Here is a 7,629-nt window from a genome sequence, read left to right as displayed (position 1 = left end):
TTCTAAGATGATGATATTTAAGTCTTCAGAGTTGAAATTACTAGTACAACATTCGACACATGGTAAGTGTTAGCCTGCGTTCCATTCCCACTATATGAACTAACCTCATTCTATTTTATAACTAAATACCAGCACTCAGTCTACTAATTCTAGGAAAATTCCCAAAATTATTGTGCACACTCTAATAATATTTCCTTTATCTTTGTTAGAAAATAGGTAACTAAACAGGACACCGGTGGCTTACGCCTATAATGCTAGCTACTCAGGAGCCTGAGATCTGAGGATTGTGGTTCAAAGCCAGCTTGGGCAGAACAGACTGTGAGACTCTTATCTCTAATAAACCAGTAGTAAACTGGAAGTGGCACTGTGGTCCAAGTGGTAGAGCACTCGCCTTGAGTGGAAGAGCGCAGGGACAGTACCCAAGACCAGAGTTCAAGCCCCATGACCAACAACAAAAAAAAAAGAAAATAAGTAACTGGAATAAGAAAACTCCAAGTTCATAATCAATTTATACCTCCCTGGTGAAAGGAACTGCTAAACTATAATATTCTTGATTTCTAGCTCAAAATAGTAGAAATCATATTTTATGCCTTCACTCAACACTGCACTGCCTGGGGACCCCATCTCTGGTTAACAGAGTCTAACTGAAAGAATGACCTGCCCAATTCCTGATGGAAACAGACTGCAGGTCTTTTGGAGCAATCGTTTCTGCATTGTAGCTCACCTAAATTTTTTACCATTAGAAGTATTTTGATTGCTTTTTATACCCACCATTTTGAGTGAAATGTACTACTTTAAAATGTTATTAAAGAAAGACTGATATAAAATCACATTTGACCCCAGATAAATATTTTACCTTTCATATACCCAAAAAGGCAGTCTTACCTATCATTAATGTTAGGAACGAGAGGTTAAAAATCATTTACGCCAAGACCTAATTATGAATTAAAGACTCTCCAACTTGTGAATACAATTGGTTTAAAAAGACATCAATACTACTGCATTTTTAAGTCCCTATGATAATGATAATGATTCGCTATGATAATCATAATGATAAACTATTAACACTTAAAAATAACTCATTTTCTTGGGAGTAGGTCAAAAAGCACAAGGTTAATCCTAATCATTTTTAAAGACCTTTATTTATAATTAAAGTTCACTCATAACTATACAGATTCTAAAACTAACTGAAGTAGAGAGGAAATAATTTAACTGCATCATCTACATTCAATGGACTATTAATAAAAAACAAAATTATACTAATAATTAGCTTACCCAATTCACTTAATTCTTTTATTCTATTCCATTTACTTTCATAAAAACTGGGTTTTCATAAAATGAAGCATAAAAAAGCGTATATACCCACTTACATTTTCAGATCTTAACAATATTTCAGAAATTTTAGCTCTACAGTTAATGAACTGAAATAATACTAAAATATTCAAAGGATTTTCAGAAATTGCAAGACTTGCTCTGAGATGTTATGCATATTGAAACAGATATTCAAAAAGCCTTTTTTGTTAAAGTTGCCGTAATTTCTCCCACAAAAGAGCCATTAGTAAAGATACCTGTGCATGTACAAAACACCTTCAAATGCATCCACAATATGGACATAACACTTGCTTTTTGTTTGTTCGTTTTTGAAAGGAATATCTAACAAGCATATCCACAATACTTATTTTCAATGAATAAGATGGGATATTCAAACATAATATGGGTTGGATTAACTCTTAGTGAGAATAGATATAATCTTGCAAAGAAAGTGATTTTCAACAGAAATCCGGAAAGAGTTTATCCAACTTGTGTTTCACAGGAATAATCAGAGAGTAATACCTGTTTGGTCAAGTCTGTCCAAATCACTCTATGAGTGTATCTTAAAAGTATAACCAATTTAAGAGGTCAAATACGTATTTTGTACTGACAATCATCTTATAGCAACAACTTACTAACTAATTATGTCTGTATCTTCTTACCTAACATACAATAAGAGCTGAAAGCTGTCTCTTTTTCTACCTTAATATTGTAAATGCTTTGATTATGATGTTATTATTAGACAAATAATATGTACAAAGGCTGGTTCCACTGAAATGACATGACAGAACACTGATAAAAACATTGCAACACAGCTTTTTTCAGCCTCACCCTGTCCACATTGGCAAACAACATTGCAACAGCACATGCACACATATACACATACACACATGTTCGCACATGTACACACACATATGCACGCATGCTAAATTCAGGGTTTATTGTACAAAAAAGTCCACATAAAATATTAGTGATTAGGACAAATGATAATATGCCTTATTACAAAATAATACATAAAATATTACCACGCATGTTACATTTTACCTGCCTCTCCACATGTGACCACTTAATTTAGTTTTAATTAATTAATTACCTTATTAATTAATTTATTTGTTTGGTGCTAATACTAGGGCTTGAACTCAGGGCCTGGCTTTGTCCCAGAATTTATTTTTTGTTTCAGTTTGCTCAAGGCTAGCATTTTACTGCTTGTACCACAGCTCCATTTCTAGCTTTTGCTGGTTACTTTCAAATCAGAATCTAATGGACTGTTTTTTCTTGGTCTGTTTTCAATCCACAATGCTCAGATCTCATATTTCTGATTAACTACTACTAAAGACATAAGCCATCAGTGTGGCTTCTACATTTTCCTATATAGTTATCTCATGCACATACTTAGATGGTAATTTTAAAATGAGAGTATAGAAGCAAGATGTACAGTGATGATACTGTCCTGTCAGAAAATCAAGTTAGTAACGTAAATTTATTCTTAAAACCATACACAAAAAATACCATGATATAGTGTGAGAGAACTCACTATTGAACATATGAGCCTTAAGAGCTTTCTAATAGATCCATTATTTATTGGTACCCAACATTAGAAAAATGTATAAGGCATTGGTAAAATAGAAGTCCTTTGCATGACTACATACATTCCTTGTTTTTATAAGACACTTGCTTTCATCTAAAAAGTAGTCCTGTCTATTGTCTTCATGTGATTTTGATGATTGAAAGTGCTTAATGAGAAGGTCAAAATGTATTAGTAGTCCTTCACTATCAATTCTCATTTTCTTCTTGGAGAATATAATAATCAAATCAATAGTTCAGAATCAGCAAGCAATACTTCAGAATCATGATTCCAGTGCAAGTGGATCACCAGTAAGAGATCCTCAATACCAATTTCCACAAAGTTTTGTCACAGATACAATCTCCCTGCCTTCTCTAGCTGCTTTACTACCCTCTTATTCCTGCATCGTACAAGAAAAGTATGATTCAACTGATTTCAGTCAGATCTGTTATTAGAACTATCAAGGATTTATTTTACTGTCTGTAATTTGGTAAAGTTATGTCTCTTTACGTAGGCTACTAAAAATGTATTTACTAACTTCAAGTAAATACATAAATTCGATTTCCATCTCTTTTAAAAAATAAAATTTTGTTTGCTCTACAAATTGAACAGAGGCATGGATTTTGTGGCTAGCTACGTCACTAAACATCTGTCTCTTTCTTTCTCTCTCCCTTTCATGGTTCTCATAGATAATACGATTGCTCCATAATTCTCCTAATTTATTTTGCTTTTATATTTTTGGTTGTATCATTTCACTTTTTGCTCTGCCATTTCCCAAATCATTTATATGGAAGGCATTATTTCCTATTTTCTCATGCCTAGAATAAGCTGCACATGAAGACATCACTGGTCCTCATTTTCAGTGTGTACATTTGAATATGGAGGAATATCTTTCCTCTGCTCTCCATCAATTCCCTACTCTCCAGTTAGAATAATTTCGAATAGTAAAATTGGAAAAAGAGAAAATAAATCATGGTGAATAAACAGTTGCAGAAAATTCACCAGATGTTTCTGACCAGTTCAACCAATGTGAACTATTAGGGAAATACATGAACACCTCATTCCCACTGGCACTCAAAGTCTCTGGTTAGGCAATTCTTAGGAATCTGGGGAACAAGATGAAAAAGTAAGGAATGGTATCAATTGCAAGAAAAAAATTGGAGAATGATAAAAGTATATTTCTTCATTGGGCTGCCGAAAATATTCAGCTTACTACAGTGCGGATACTTCTTTCCCAAAAGGCCACTTATGTGAATAGTAGGGATGATGATCAGTATACCCCTCTTTGAGAAGCCTACGGTGGACACTTAGACATTGTCAGTGAGTTGGTGTCTCAAGTGGCACATGCAATAACTGTAGATCACTGGACACTCCTGAACAGTGCATATACGTGGAATAATACCAGAGTGGCTTCTTTCTTACTTCATCATGATACAGATACCAATGCCCAAACTAAAGGACTCTTTTTTTTTTTATTATTATTTTTGGTCTGGTCGTGGGGCCTGAACTCTGGGCCTGGACGCTGTCCCTCATCTCTTCAGCTCAAGGCTAGCGCTCTACCACTTGAGCCACAGCACCACTTCCCGCTTTTTTTTTCTGCTTATGTGGTGCTGAAGAATCGAACCTAGGGCCTCATGTATGCAAGGCAAGCGCTCTACCACTGAGCCACTTTCCCAGCCCAAATATTTTTGTTTGTTTGATTTTTGTTGTTGTTGTGGGTTTTTTTTTTTTTTTTTGGTCGGTCATGGGGCTTGAATTCTGGTCCTGGAGCTATCCCTGTGATCTTCAGCTCAAGGTGAGCCCTCTACCACTTGAGACACAGCTCCACTTCCAGTTTTCTAGTGGTTTATTTGAGATAAGAGTACCACAGATTTTCCTTCCCAGGCTGGCTTTGAAACATGATCCTCAGATCTCAGTCTCCTGTGCAGCTAGGATTATAGGCATGAACCACCAGTGCCCGGCAGCACCAATATTTTACTGTAAAAATTCATTGATTCCGCGGAATTCTTCCAAGTGAATTGCCTGCCTTGGATGGAAAAATGTATTCAATAGTTTTTGTAAACATGTACAATAATTTCTTCAGTGTTTGTGATTTTCTAATAAGAAATAATTTTAATATACCTGTTGAAATGAGTAGTACAGAAACCAAAATATTTCTGGTGCTTGTCTGAAAAAGTATATTTTAAAATATTCTATATTCTATGTTTGCATAATGTTCATAATTTATTTTCTCCTATATATACTTTGAATTCTATATTATTTTATAATATATACGTTCATTAATGTGTCCTTTCCGATTGTATTCCATATAGAAACAGTTTGATTCCTTTTTTTCTAGGTCTTTATTATTTTTCTTTGGGATAAAATGACAATGTTGTCTAATTTGAAAAGTTTTGTAAAGTTTATGCTATGTAAACGCCTTTCTGAGGTGATTTAATACACTGATGTCAAACTAAATTTGATTATATGAATTACGTGTATTGTTACACTTGTAATTTTGTAATCAACTTTTTAATCACTTTTTTCATTTCTTGCATCTGAAGAATGAAAAATATGGAATACTTCTCAAATTTTCATATTATCCTTGTGCAAGTGCCATGTTAATCTCTGTATTGTAATTTGAGTATACGTGCTGCGGAAGCATGTAATATCCTCTAATTATAATAGTTAATGATGCAATCTTTATACAGGCTTATATCTATGGGTGCCTACTTGTAACAAGGAAACCTTATTGTTCCTAACAATGCTATCGATCTTATTTCCCTAAAATTCTGTGAATAGTGGAAAAAATTATATTGATCAGTCAATTGCTCACATTTGCAAACGTTTTTGCCAATGAATATCTTGTCTTTTTATTTGGAATTTGATCATACTCTCTATTATTTATAGTTAGGTCCAAAGGTGATGGCTTTTTCAAGTACTTATTTATCCAGCTTTGTGGACCTAATGGATTCAAACTAAGCGTTGCTTAAGAGCTACTTCTAAACTTCTTCAGTTGACATTTTCCCAAATGAGGTGTTACTGGAACAAATGTCTACCTGAGCCTTTACCCTTCTTCCATGTGGGAACAGACCAACCAGAATACCTTACCCTGACAGCAAAGATTTTCTTACTAGAACAAAACTAATCTTGGTTACAAGGGATCATAGAGAGATGAACAGTTCAAACAGAACTGTTCAGACGAGAAGGTATTTTATCAAAATATAATTGTTTATTATACCTTTCATTTAAAAGTAGCTAAAGCCAAGAAGGTGAAAAAATTGTTTGTATCCATGATTACTTAATGTCCTGGCCTGTCTGTAAGTTCCTAGCAGGAACTTACACTACTGCCTTTTTATCACCAAATATTTTCATAGTTGCAGGAGAAGTGCATATGTTTCTCCTCATTATTAGGCATTAAATTGATAATGTTTTAATCACAGTGTTTCCTCTTGCCTCCATGCTGTAAATCTACAAATGATAAAGCTTTAGGTCTAATTCTATCAAACACTGAAGTAGAGATAATGGAATCATACTTTAAAACAGAGTTGCCTTTGATACAGTAACTACAACAGAACAATACAAAATGTGTGTCTTTTAATCATATTATATATAGTTATATATTTTATATTTATATGTGCTGATTTTATATTTCACACAATGAAACTTACTAGAATTAGTTGATAATTTGACCAATAAATTGATATTTATTTACTCCAATAAATAGAATTGGAATATAAATATTTAGGTTTCAAATATGTATTAGACTAGAAAACGTATCAATGCAATCTTTTTAGTATAAACTTGTGATACATTATAACTGTTCTTGCTCTTCTGAATCCACATGATAAAAAAACCATGTTTTCCTCTAATCTCTAATGGATTTTACTCTGCTGCTCTGTTTATTGTTTTAACTTGCTTGTCCCAAACTGTTTTTGTCCATATTTCTGAAGCATTCTTACTGATTATGCTCAAATTTTGCTAAGATTTCTAAAAAATATTATTCTTCTGCAGTACCCATGGGTCCTAGGATGCCAAGGCCCAGTTACCTGCATCATCAGATAACAGGGGCAAGACTTTTCACCCAGGCCCATGCAATATATCAACACAAAGTAATTGAAGACCCATCTCAATTTCGCATTTCCTATATTTCAGGGCCCCAATTCCTTGAGATGCAGGAATTAGCAGTAAGCAATTGTGAAATGCAAGGCAACTTAAAATGAAGGATGAGATCACAAAATTTGAGAGAAAGTACTGTAATTCAAACATTCAATTTACAGATGACCAGCCCATATGAGTGAACAAGTTCACAAAGCGTCATAAGATTATTTTTAATACCCCCCACCTATGATTAACTAAAGATTTTAGTCCAAAATAAGTGGGCCAAAAAATAGTTCCTAGAAGGATAGAACTATAATTGGTCTACCAAAGCCCGAAAACTTGACTTAGAGGTCAAATGTAATTCAGAAAAATATTTGAAGCACTAAGGAGTGCTTCAAAACACTGGGACTTCAGTACAACATGGTTCTGTGGTATAAAAATGTCACTCTCAAACCAATGATAATCTACATTTAATCTCCTGAAAGTATATTCTTTTTCAAATAAACTTTTTAAAATCACTTTCGCCAAAATAACATTTGACAAGTTGATGATATTTAGTGACTTTACAAGTTTTTCAAGTGTAGGGAGCAAGTTACAATTCAGTTGAATTATTTACACAGCACTAATTCCAAACATGTTCAACCATTCATTAAAGTGTAGAAATAGTACCAGCC

The 7,629-nt window shown here is 33.7% G+C and overlaps 1 pseudogene; it reads right to left on the bottom strand.

Moving 5' to 3' along the window:
- Window positions 1–5,422: 5,422 nt before the first annotated feature.
- On the bottom strand, window positions 5,423–5,519 carry LOC138804745 (U6 spliceosomal RNA; annotated as a pseudogene).
- Between the last annotated feature and the right edge of the window lie 2,110 nt (window positions 5,520–7,629).

The sequence above is a fragment of the Dipodomys merriami genome, unplaced genomic scaffold (assembly GCF_024711535.1).
Source record: "Dipodomys merriami isolate MVZ:Mamm:240054 unplaced genomic scaffold, mDipMer1.0.p SCAF_370, whole genome shotgun sequence".
Classification (NCBI taxonomy): domain Eukaryota; kingdom Metazoa; phylum Chordata; class Mammalia; order Rodentia; family Heteromyidae; genus Dipodomys; species Dipodomys merriami.
The sequence above is the reverse complement of the archived record's forward strand: the minus strand, read 5'-3'. Positions and strand labels throughout refer to the sequence as shown.